The sequence below is a fragment of the Podarcis cretensis genome (genome assembly GCF_951804945.1).
Source record: "Podarcis cretensis genome assembly, chromosome: 5".
Classification (NCBI taxonomy): domain Eukaryota; kingdom Metazoa; phylum Chordata; class Lepidosauria; order Squamata; family Lacertidae; genus Podarcis; species Podarcis cretensis.
In genome coordinates, this window is record NC_137174.1 from 67907314 (window position 1) to 67920330 (window position 13017).

Genomic DNA, 13017 nt, shown 5'->3' on the forward strand with positions numbered 1-13017 from the left:
ACTGTTTTCACACACTAATACCACATCCTATAGAATTATATCAGTTATATTTTTATCTGCACAATCAGAATGAATTTCAGGAACCAAAAAGCCATATTGAAAAATACAACTTTAGAGCTGCCTTGCCCCCAAATGGCAACTAGACATTCCATTTTGGCAAATGTAACCTTTATTTAAGGAGCCTTTTAGTGCCTAGCTTATATACAGTACCTGAGTTTATAACACTGCTTTGGTTGAAGGAAAGTTGATCATATAATCTTAACCATACTGGTATCTCTCTCTGTTGAAAAATGTGATTTGTGTTTCCCTACCATGCCACAAAACCTAAAGTAATGAACCATCATTACTAATACCTGCAGCAGTAGCATGTACTCTCAACATCAATGAGATCTAGTTTCAATGTGACTTGAAATTAGAATTGATTTGTCACAGGACTTGAATCTTCCAGAGCCCTTGAGCAAGTTTATAATGTCATACAAAATCAAACCTTACTACTCCTTTTAATCAGTAGTAATGTTTGAATCATGAATAAGCTTGTGAGGATGCTACTAGGATTCTTAAAGAACTAAAACAGAAATTATTACAGTCAGTTTAAAGGTAAAGCAATAGTTTTATTAGCACAATTTAATAGGGACCCAACATTAAAAATGTAAGCCATTTTATAATGTGAAAAATGACTGCCTTTCCACTTTCAATGAAACACATTAGGAATCTAGACATTTCAGAGGTGGGGCATTCTTGACATAACTTCACAGAAAGTGAAGCCCTGGGTTTGAAAGTGATAATAAGAAAAACACTCTTAAGAAACCATATTTTCATGTAACACAGGAATAACCAATGAACATATAGGTTAAACTTCTTTTGAACAAAGCACAACATTTAACTGTTGTTCACTGTATAATTTGTGTATATTGGAAAACAGACATGTACAGAAACAGAACAAATAATGGTTGAGATCCAAAGGCTATCCCCTGAAAAGTTGCACCAAAAGGTCATCAGATTATCCAGAACAGCTTTCCATGAGGCTAGAAGGGTGTACACATAGGGATCTACAGATCCCAGCCAATGTTAAAGGAACATAATGTTGGATGTTTTTCATTTCCACTTAGCAAATTTGAGAACTTACTGAACACGTCAGACAGACATCACTTTAACATTTCAGGATCTGTACTTAAATACCACAATTACATTATTATTATTATTATCACTATTGGGAAACATTACAACTGGAGATGCAAAATACTATGCCAACTGACCGATTTATAATATAATCACTTTGTGCCATAGGAGAAACACCTACTTGTTCTGCCAGACAAACACTAAAAAAAACAATGACAAAATTCATCTTCAATAATAACAAGCAACTGTTATGTGGTTCTGCTATAATTCACAAAGTTACTATCCTACGGATTCGCCTGAATCTTGCTGAAGTCAAAGAAATTTAAGCACCTAACTCTGTGCAGAAATGGAACCCATAAATGTAACACTAGGAGCCTATATTCCAAAGCTACAATATTACATTGTGTTCTTCCCAAAGACTGACAACATGAACCTCAACCAAGTATAAAAGATGTTCCTGATAAAATTATTTCAGCAGAGTCAAATTTAAGGCTACTATTCTCAACAGCTGCTATGGACAACTTAATAGGACTGTGTTAAAAAACAGGCGGTTTCAAATATACCTGTTTATAACAACTGATCTGTCTGTGCAGAAACTGTTCTCTTCTGTTAAAATTCCACAGATTAAAGAAATTAGTAATTTAGGTTTTTTTTAAGAAGAGCCAAAAGCAACAATTTCCTCAAAAATTCAGTTAAATTTTCTCCAGAGCATGAATCCCATCATTAACGGATTATAAAAAAACATTATTCTACTATAAATATAAACCAGTACATAAGCTTGATTGATAAAAATGTATAAGAGCCCAGTGTTGGAAATGCTTTTGTCCACTCCCCAAGTAATTATAATGAACATTCAACAAGCTAAATTGCTTGCAACCACATAATTCCACTCCTCATTCACCTTCGTCTTGCACTGGAGGCCCTTGTTATCAGTCTCTCATTACTACCAGGTGCAATTATTTGTCATGCTGGACCCTCAGCCAGTATCAAAAAAATGTCCCCAACTCCTGGGCCTTATGGTCACTTTTGCAGGGTCTACAGCACTGGTCTTCAACTGGTGGGTCAGGACCCAGCAGAGGACTGGGACCTAATCCAATGTGGGTCACAACAGGAGCACTGCTACCATTCAAATATATGGTAAAAGATTAAGAAATAGGTCCCCAAATGCATGTATATGTTAAAAGCGGTCCCTGGAACTGAAAAGGCTGATGATACCTGGACTAGAGAGTTTGAGTCATGTTTATACTCTTAAGTTGATTCATGCACTTCAAAACGAAAGAGGAAACATATTCCAAACATATTCCAGGTGACCTAATGGGAGGCATCTGATGCTTCACACTTTTCCACAAGAGCATTTTACGTCTTTAAAATTTTATAGTATAACCCGATCCAGAGAACTCTTCTATAAAATGGAATCGGTTGACCCAAGTACTTTAAACCAATTTGGCTGTAGACCAGATTATGAACATGCCAACCTAAAATACTACTTCTGTCCATCATATTGGTTCATTTCTCTTATTACCATTTGCAACAGAAATGTTGTCTAAAGTAGCTGCATTTTCTCCAGAAACAAATCTTATATGGGACTTTAGACCCAATGTTACTTAGCAGTATATTTTCAGAAACTCCAGGTTTACAAACTGCAAAACAGATAAAAAATATCACTCTGTGCAAAACTCAAAAAAAAATCTTTAAAAAGAAACACCCTGTATGTACAGGATACATATAGGTACATATTTTTTGCAGAGCAGCTAGCACCATTTGTCCCAGTTTTCAAGAGGGATGCATTAGACCAGATCAAATCAGTTTACCAGAGGAAGGATAATTGCTGTATACAAAGAACCTTGTGATTCACCCTCAATCTCATTATTTACTACTGCGATATTCCGGCTTTAAAAAAATAGGCACAGGCCTACTCATCTACGGTATTTATTAAAACAACCTAGCAACCAAGAAGCGTTAGATTGATTTATGTAGTAGCTGCATGAACGCAAACCGGGGCCCTTTGCGTACAGGGCAATTTTGCAAGAGAAAAGCAAACACGCTTTCATTCCTGTACCACCAAGAAACCGGCTTAACTAACCTGACGACAGACTCTGGCCGCTCAAAGCCCCAAAAGGCTGCCTTTAAAAAAATAAGAAAGAAAGAGAACGAACTAGCAGCAGTTCCGGATTCGAGGAGGTCCCTCCTTTCCTCCCTCTCCCAGCGCCGATGGAGGATCCCCAAGGCGAAGCAAAGTTTTCCTGGAGCCCCACAAGGACAACAATGCCGCCGCCCCGCCCCCCCCCCCCCGAGCAGGAGCCGCCAAGGCGCCTGGCAGGGACCCCTTTGCTTCCCACCCCCGACCTCCGCCCTCCCTCCGTCCCTCCCCTAACCGACTCCCGGCTCGGCGGCCACAGTCACAAAGGTCGGCTGGAGCCGCGCACTTCAGCCGCGGGCGCGGAAGGCATAATAAAGGAGAGAGGAAGAAGGCGGGGCGGAGAGGGGAAGAAATCCGCCTCCATCCAGCAGGGCACGTCAGGGGCCGTCGAACCCGTGTCGAGGCATCCCGAGGACACACCCTGAGGGTCAAGCGGCCGCAGCCACCCAGCGGGGGCCGAGGAGGCCTCAAGGGCCCCGGGGCCCGAGCTCCACAGACAGAGGACCCCCCCTCCTCCTGGCCGCCAACGCCTCCCGCGCCCGGGAAGCCGAAGCGCCAAGGCTCCCTCGGAAAGGCCTCCTCAGGCGCCGCAACACGGCGAGCTGCGGCCCTCAAGGCCCCGGCAGTACCTTCGCTCCGCGGCGGGCCGGGGGGCTGGCAAGCAGGCAGGCAGGCAGGCAGGCGGCGGCAGCGGCGGCTACCCCCACCCAGTCGGCGTCGTGGTGGTGCTGCGGCGGCGGCGGCGGCTCTCGGTGTGGGCCTCGGCCGGCGCTCCTCTCCCCGGCTGGGTTCGCCTACGGCCTTCGGCTCGCTCGGTGTCGGCCTGGCTGGCCCCTCCCCCGCCCCGCGGTCCTGGCTGCGCAGCGGCCCCTGCTCTTCCTTTCCCTTCTCGCTCGCTCTCGCTCTCCTCTTCCCTTCCCAGCCCGGCGGCGGATACTACTGACCCGACGAGCAGCTGCGGCGGAGCAGGAGAAAGCCCCGCGCCCAGCTCGGCAGGCGACTCGCGGCTGCCCCCTGCGGCCTGGCGGGATCCGCGCAGCCGACGCCGCAGCCCTCGGGCCTGCCAGGCGCCCTTCAACGCCGGCCAATGTTCTCGGAACGCGAAGGAGATCGGGGACAATGGGGGAAAGGAATGCCTCTGAGCATGGGCAGACGCCGGGGGAGGGGGGCGGGCGCGGCCTTTCCTTCGTAAATCGTAGGGCGTGCTTAAGCTATGTGAAAGCCTTTCCAGGCTCTTGACCTAATAATAATAATAATATCCCCAAAGATACATGTGCTATGCGAGATTGAAATCTGCACATGCTCTAGGTCACAGTGAGATCGCTGAACATTTTACGGTGCTCTACCTGGTGCTTGCTGGCTCTCTTTGCAAAGAATGCTGGATTAGGTGGGATTTCGTCAGATTTCAAAATTCTTAGCGTTTACGTAGTCGAAAGAACTCTCCCTCACTGAACACGGCTTTATTGAACAGTTTCTGTACGGGCTTAGACACATTAGTCTCTAATCAGCGATTAGCAATGCTTTAACTGTTAAATCGCATCTGCAATAAAAATTCAGAAAGCAGCAGCAGACCTGGAAATTCAGCAGCAATTTTTAGTGACACATCTCAACCCGTCATCCTGTTTGGAAAAAAATAGCAGGGCCTCTGAGCATATATAAAGAGCATTTCCCCCGGTGTGTGCAGTCTGCTCCAATGCGAAAAGTAAACCCTACTGCTTTAGAAGTGTCTTACTCCCAGGCCAAATGTGCATTCAGTTGCAGAAAAGAGCAGATACACTTTGTGACTTGATACACTTTGTGACTTGGGAGAGGTTTTCCTTCAATCCAAGACCGAAAGGACGAGGCTGGTGAGTTTCCAGATACTTAAAGTAGCATGATAGCCCTATGTTCACCAATGGTATGCCCGTATTTCTATCCATCTATGGTCTCTGGACAAATCTGTTTTACAGGTTTAGGGACGCAGGTGGCGCTGTGGGTTAAAGCCTCAGCGCCTAGGACTTGCCGATCGAAAGGTCGGCGGTTCGAATCCCTGCGGCGGGGTGCGCTCCCGCTGCTCGGTCCCAGCGCCTGCCAACCTAGCAGTTCAAAAGCACCTCCGGGTGCAAGTAGATAAATAGGGACCGCTTACCAGCGGGAAGGTAAACGGCGTTTCCGTGTGCGGCTCTGGCTCGCCAGAGCAGCGATGTCACGCTGGCCACGTGACCCGGAAGTGTCTCCGGACAGCGCTGGCCCCTGGCCTCTTAAGTGAGATGGGCGCACAACCCCAGAGTCTGTCAAGACTGGCCCGTACGGGCAGGGGTACCTTTACCTTTACCTTTAATGCTGCAGAAACCTGTTTGGTCAGAAGTTTTAAGTTGTGTGCCTGAGGCAGTGACGGTTCTAACATAATGCCTTCCAGTCTCTGAAAAGCTATCCAGCACACAGAATGTAAGAACAGGTGTGGTACAATCGAAAGAGGCTTGGGGGAAATGAACAGGGGTTTAAAAACCTGCTGAAGCTCACATAAGGGAGTGTTTACTGGTCTAGGAGACCCCTCTTCCTTTTATTCTAACACCCTACACCTATAGCTATTCTCCCCCACCCACCCAGATGTGTAAGCAATTTAATGTGCAGCAGGGAAGGACAATATAAACTGTTTTGGGGTGGTTGTTTTTTAAGCAAACCAGTCATGGTCCACAACAAATTCTATGACTGCTCACACACTGTACATTTAAGACATATCTGCCATGTCCCCAAAGAATCCTGGGAACTGTAGTTTAACCCTCACAGAGTTAAATTCTGCTTGATTGTAAAAAAAACAAAACCCAAAGCAGTTAATAAACTTCACTTCCCAGTACCTTTAACCAACAATAGTTCCCAGGATTCTTGGGTGTGTGTACTTTAAATGGATGGTGTGTATGCAGACTGTGATATCTATAAGGAACTAGAGTTGTCTTTGTAAGGAAGGGTTATTCCTTGCAGCACATGGCTACTGTGGAACTCCTTATGAAAGCACATGAAAGGAGATGTTTTTTTAATTCTGTCTGTGTTCCCCTGCTGAGAGCCAGCAGAACTCAAAGCACATCAGGGCCAAACTAGATACATGTTTTCAAAGAGATTGCATTTCCTGCATCTGCTCAAACTGCTTTGTGCTAAATTTGGATTTGTGGGTTGTTATCATTCTCACTGTTGGCTTCTGAATACAAGGGCAAACCCCAGAGGGCATGTTCCAGCCTCCTAAATCCCACTGGTTTCAACAGGAAGGTGAACAGTGCAATGCTATACATGCCTACTTGAAAGTAAGTCCCATAGGGTTCAATGGAGATTGTCTACACTGACTGTCAGAGGCTCATCAGGGGACATTCCCAGCCCTACCTGGAAATGGCAGCAATTGAACCTGGCATCATCTACATGCACAGCAGGCAGTCTACAATGAGCTATGGCTTCACATTGCTTGGATCATGCCCATATATATATGTATATATTTAAACAATTTCCTTGCTGAAAGAAAAGGCAACTAGGGAGTTCACTTTCAATGGCCCCCCCAAATAAAGTGAAAAATACGTTTTAGCCTCTAGGAGGACATTACTAACCAGGTGTGTTTAAGCAATGTGGGGCTCAGACTGTTGTTTTTAACCTACCACTTTATTCGCTCTGTTTGTGAGAGAGTGGCAAATGCTTTCAAAGGCAACGTTGCAAAGGGTGTGGATGCATGATTGAAAGCTACACTAGCTTGTAATTATGTTAAAACTTTCAAGTTTAAACAGATAATTTACTTGGAATTTAATGGGTGAAGCACGTACTAGAGTCAAAGAGAAACAGGGGTGATTCATTTTCAGAGTCTTGACTTTCAAACATTCAGCTGTCATCGCCCTCTCCCCATGTTTATTAAAAAGAATTAAAAATGTGTTAGAACAGTAGGAGGGATCCTAAGGGTTATCTGATCCAACCTCCTGCAATGCGGGAATCTCAACTAGATCATACATGACAAATGGCCACCCAACATCTGCTTAAAAACCGTTCAGAAATCAGTGCCTGAGCTTTGATTTCATCCCTGTCCCTTTTCCCTTACATGTTGCAATTTTTAAGATTGCAAGCTTGTAGGTGGGGACTGTCCTGTTTAGATTGTGCATAAACCACTGTGGAATGAATGGATGGATGGATGAAGAAATAAATAAGAAAGGCTTAAGAGGAACGACCAGCCACTCTGGGAGGCTTCCTGGCTGAAGAGCGGGGTAATGAAGACTCTAAAGAAATAATTTAATGCCTGGGAAAATGGGGATGTTTTAAAATTTATCCCAAAAGTTGAGAGAGACCGATGCACATCACAAGGGAGGAGTACTGCTGCTGCTACTGCTGCTGCTACTACAGCTACAGATCAAGCAATTTTAATGCCAGGGTATTAAACCTCTGGCACAGGTGGTGGGTGTGACTGTGGACCTCCAGGTCTCCCAATCTGGCCTCTGGGACTCTTCTCAGACCAGACCCATCAGCAGGTTACACTGCTCCACAGCTCTGCTCTGCGCTCTCTGGATGCAGGATAGGGAGAGGTGTGTGACTATATGGAAAACCCTCTGTTTGCATAGGTGGAATATAGCCTTCTGTGCAAATATGTAAGAGTCACACCTGCTGTTCCACCCACTTCTGCATCTGGCTTCATACACACCTGGCATGCTGCCTGCAGAAGGTTGCCCATGAGGAAATGTGGCCCATGGGCTCAAAATGTTTCCCTGCTTCTGCTTTAATGCTTATGTGGAATCATTATGTGCTCTCTGTACTAGGTTTTGGGGGAAAGCTACAGGTTGAAATGGTGTCAGCTAGGACCAGAAAGGAATGACTGATCTCTGGAAACACTGAATCAGAAGGCTCCCCCCACCACCACCCTTCATGTGCTTTTTTCTTGCCAAGATGACATTTTTGCTGCTTTGCCATCCCACAGCATCAGTTGGGGAATTGTTCTTTGAGACACTCCCTCTGTCACATGCTGGTTTTAATTAAATAATATTCCCAGAGCAATACAATGTGTAAATTACAGTGATGTTTTTGTTCAGCTGAAGCAGTTGCTTTGTGAAATTGCATGAATGAAGTGCCATGTAAAATCAGGTTTGCAGCCTAGACAAAGTCACACTGAAATATGACTAGCAGCAGGTGACGCCTGCCTTGAAAGAACAAGTGAAAAGTCCTCTGAAAGATACATGTCAGTACACCTCAATTTACCACACAGCAATGGCCATTTTGCACAGCTTTTTTTCTGTTTAAGCAAAAGTAGAATAGATGAAGCAGTTATTTTACATTATGCACACATAAATATTTCTTACACAAAAACATTAAAGAAATAACCAGAGAAAAAGCATTAACAGACTGTTTTCATTTGAAAACACATGTAAGCAAAACTCCAGTTTGTGCAGTAGTGGTGGGGAAGAAGATGCAAAGGACCGCATTGTGCATATCAAACGACTCTGTAGGAAAGCACTCCTACAGAGCTTCATTAACGTGTGACCCTGAGAATCCTAACTGTGTCTGCTCAGAAGTCCTACTAAATTCAGTGGTGCATACAGCATACTCTGCTTCTCGGCTATCATTATTTTCAGATGGAATTTGAATGCTCGGCAAATAGGTACTCTGGAAAAGCTATTTGACTGACTGGTTGAGCTTGTTCAGCTTCCTAGTTTTTAGTGTAAATATAACCTACAAAGCAGAAGGAAAGTCAGACTTGTTGCCTTGAACTATGTGACTGATCTTTCCTATGGCAGCAAAGCAAAAAAGCATTCATCATACCAGTGGGTACATAAACCTTTAGAGAACATTCACAGAACCCTGAGATTCCATTCATTTGAAAGTGAATTTCATTAAACTATGACAAAGCAAATATTTAAAATAAACAGCCATTTGCTTACAAACCAAGAAATGTCCATTATCAAGAAAGAGAAGGCTAGATTTTGGTTTAAGTTGGCTGTGCTCCTTATTCCCCAGTGAGAGGACACTCCATGAAGACCAGCATTAAACACCCCAAGATGGGCTTGTTTCTCCCATAACCACAGCCTCGGATTCAAACAGAAATCAATCATCATGCTTTGACCCCCCTCTCCAGCTTGCTGCCTTTACCTTCTTGCAACCTTTCCCCCCTCCACAACCAACTCTAAAACTCTGCGTTGAACTCTGGCTTTGTCTTCTATCAGTTATTTGCCATCTTGCAACACAACCGCCTCTCCTTGGCTTTCTTAATAGGCGATTACCTTTAATGGCTGACCTCTCTGGCAGATTACCTCATGAGGAAGCTAGCCTGGCTTATATTTTAAAACTTTAGAAAGGTCTGGCACCTAGTTTATCACGTCAGTCCTTGATGAAATTCGAACATTTTACTGGATCCAGGAATTTAGGGGATTCTGGCCCCCATAGACTCATATTCTGAATTATTCTGAACATGCATACCAATTTTTATCGTCTTCAAGGGGGATTGCATTGCACTGTGTGTTGTGTGCTTCTAGTCCCTGAGGGAAATGGGTGCTGGCTTGTTCTCTGAATGCACAATGCTGTCCTGAACTTGCATGATCCCAATCTAACAATCTCACATTTTCCAAAGGAGAGATTACATTCATTTCGCTCCTCCATTTGAGAGCAGGCACAGGGATCAAGTTGGCATTTGAATTTGCAATCTAGACTTGTGCCTTGCATGAGTATAGCAAATTTCATTCTGATGTTTTGATGCTCAAGGAGCGATCACATTACGAGAAAGGAAAAGAAGAAAGAGTTCTTTAGAAGAGTAACTCATTCCTTGGGTGATTATTTGATGCCCCCACCACCACCTCAAGGATACACCTCCAATTTCTGCAGTAGTCAGTTGGCGTATCATTACACAAGGAAACTGATGGGCATGAGATTCAAGGCAGATGAAAGAAAACATTCCTTCACACAATTCATAGTTTATTCACAAAATTCACCGCTGCAAGACGCTGCGATACTCGCTAGTTTATATGATGTCAGGGCCTGTCCAAGTGTGAAGCAGAGTGAAGTTTCTGGCTCGGGCATCAGATATTGAGTGGGGTGGCAGTAACCCCCTATTCCTCCTGATTCTTCTAAGCTAGCCTGTTGCCTTCGCTTGCAGTGGAGGCCCCTGTCCAATTACCAGTAAGATTCAATTGTATGTGGAACAGAAACACCAGCCTACCCTTCACTTCAGGCACAGACATTTCTGGGCCTTGGATGGCTGCAGAGGATATGTTTATCACTAGCTATTGGTCATTGTGGCTTGGATCTAGAGAAATGCAGAAGGGTTTCTTGCATTTGTGGATGGGCTGGTGATCCAGTGAAGGCTGCTTCTGCCCACAAAAAGGGCAGAGAGGATGTTATTTTCACTGATTCTCACTTTCCACTCTGGCCTCCTGTCCCACTTCCTATGCTGTTCCAGGGGCTTTCCAATCTCCTAGAGCAGATTTGCTGCAAGCTGAAAGGGGAAAGAGCAACAGAAGAACATGGTTTGCCTCATCCCATAACCAAGAGGTTCCATGAATGGAATTTCACTCCAGCCCAGTGGATATATGCAGCAACTATGTTCAGAGACAATTCGCCAATAAGTTGCTGGTGAGCAGTAGCAGGAGAGGGCTATTGTCCTCTTGCCCTATTTGTGTGGACTTCCCAGAGGCATCTGATTGGTTACTTTGGGAAACGGGATGGACCAGTTTGTCTCATCTAGCAGGGCTTTTCCGAGGCAAACAAGTGGAATGCCAAACTGATGAGTTAAATGGAAGAACTCGCTCTGCTTTGCTATAAGTAGAATAGATCCATATGTATTTCTTAGGAAAGCTATGATAAAGCTGCACTACACAGCCACCATGTTTATGCTGCAGTCATGGAGAATATTATGGGATAACTGCGACATCCCCCAAAGCATCCAGCCTCAAGAGGAAACCATGTGCAATGTCCATTAACGTTCCAAGATAATATCCACTTCTGGTGTGCCATTTAAACCTCATCTATGTATGTAGCTACATGATTTGCTGCAGACCTCGGATTCATTGTTCTGGCTGTTGTTTATGGGCGAGTTTATTGCAGCTGTGCTTAGCAACCAGCTGAAGTACTGCAGAACTATTGTACTCACCACTTCAGGGAAATGAGGAATAAGACAATTGGAACCCCACTCTAGATGGGAAAGAGAGGCACAAAAAGGCAGATCAACAAGAATAATGCAATGCAAATGTATGCTAATTCCTCAGCAGTTTTGAGGAAAGAAGGGAGGAAGGAAGGAAGGAAGGAAGGGGGGCTTTGTGGGATTTCCTTTTATAGGTTTTATAGAAATCAGCCAGGAAGGGGGGGGGCTGGGAAATAAATTTTAAGAGTAATAGCAAAGATGAGAAGACACCTTGCACAAAGTCAAACTGTGCCGTGTGGGTTTTTGTGCTTCTTGGGGGGGGGGGTTTGAAATAGCACCAAACCCTCATATTTCAGCTTACAACCATGCACATACAATATTTTAAAGGGGCGAGGGTATAAAAATAGATGAACAGCAACAGAAATGAAATTGAAAGACTTGTTGCGGATAAAGGCTTGAACCAGGACTACAGGGCTGCAGCTCATCAAAACTCTGTGCACGTTCTCGATTTGCTTTTTTTTTTTTTTAATTGCTTTTCTGGGCTTGGGGGCAGGGGAGTAACCAGGATCTGCAGGCTTCCCCACATCTCTCATGTTGCTCTATTGTTTTTAATAGAGTGATGTCTGAGTGGGTAGCACAAGATTCATCATATATCCCAAGGGGGAAGCTTGAGCTTGCATGTAGCTTCTCTGCCCACCCCACACACACGCAAGGGAAGAATTTTCACCCACCATATTCCTGCTGACACTTAAAATTAATGGGGCAGGATTATGTTATGTATATATTTATTATTTATCTTATTTATTTACACCGTTTCTATACTGATACATGTGTGTGTGTGTGTGTGTGTGTGTGTGTGTGCGTGTGTGGTGTACAGAAAACTAAAACAACAACAGACTACTTAAACAACAACATACCCTCCAATATTTCTCTGATGAAAATAGGAACGTCCTAAGGAAAAGCAGGACATTCCACAATCAAATCAGAAACTAGAACGGCTTCTGTAAATCCAGGACTGTCCCTGGAAAAGAGGGACGCTTGGAGGGTCTGCAACAAATGTTTAAAAAATACAGAGTTAACTACTACAGTAGTACCTCAGTTTTCGAACGTAATCTGTTCTGGAAGCCTGTTGGAGTTCCAAAAACGTTCAAAAAGCAAAAACTCAAAACAGAAGCCTCAACACAGAAAGCTCAAAACGGAAGCCGTGTTTCCAGTTCAACTTCTGAGGCGGTTCAAAAACCGAGGCACTTACTTCCGGGTTTATGGCGTTTGAAAACCGAAACATTTGACAACAGAGATGTTCGAAAACTGAGGTACCACTGTACTACTACTACTTATTATTATTATTACATTTGTATACCACCCATCATCTCAAGATCTCAGGATGGTTCACTGCATAAAATTACAGAATAAAAATGTTATATTAAGATAAAATTACTAATAAATATAAACAAATTGCTGTATCAATTCTTTCACCTTTGGACACACCCTCCCTCTAAGCTTCCTGGCTCTCACCCAGGACTCAAACAAACTCAGGTCACCTGCAAAAGTCTCACAAAGGAACTGTTGCTGCTGACATCACCCTAGTCTCTTACTCTATGTTTGCTTTTTTATGGGAAGGTGGGTGGACTTGTCTCAGGCTGCCAACAGCTGTGTCCCATTAAGCTGTCAGCTGCACTCTCCAAATCCA

The 13017-nt window shown here is 44.2% G+C and overlaps 2 protein-coding genes across 3 annotated transcripts in view; one reads left to right on the plus strand and one right to left on the minus strand.

Moving 5' to 3' along the window:
• Nucleotides 1-4222, minus strand: part of CAB39 (calcium binding protein 39) — a 47449-nt gene extending 43227 nt beyond the window's left edge. The window contains exon 1 of one of the 2 annotated variants that reach the window (XM_079975920.1): nucleotides 3889-4222. The gene's annotated coding sequence lies outside the window, so the exon portion shown is untranslated. Of the gene's footprint in view, nucleotides 1-3202; nucleotides 3225-3888 lie in introns of those variants that run through there. The other variant, XM_079975921.1, reaches the window with a different exon arrangement.
• LOC307216071 (G-protein coupled receptor 35-like) overlaps nucleotides 1-13017 on the plus strand; it is a 307342-nt gene that overhangs the window by 283523 nt on the left and 10802 nt on the right. The window lies entirely within an intron of this gene.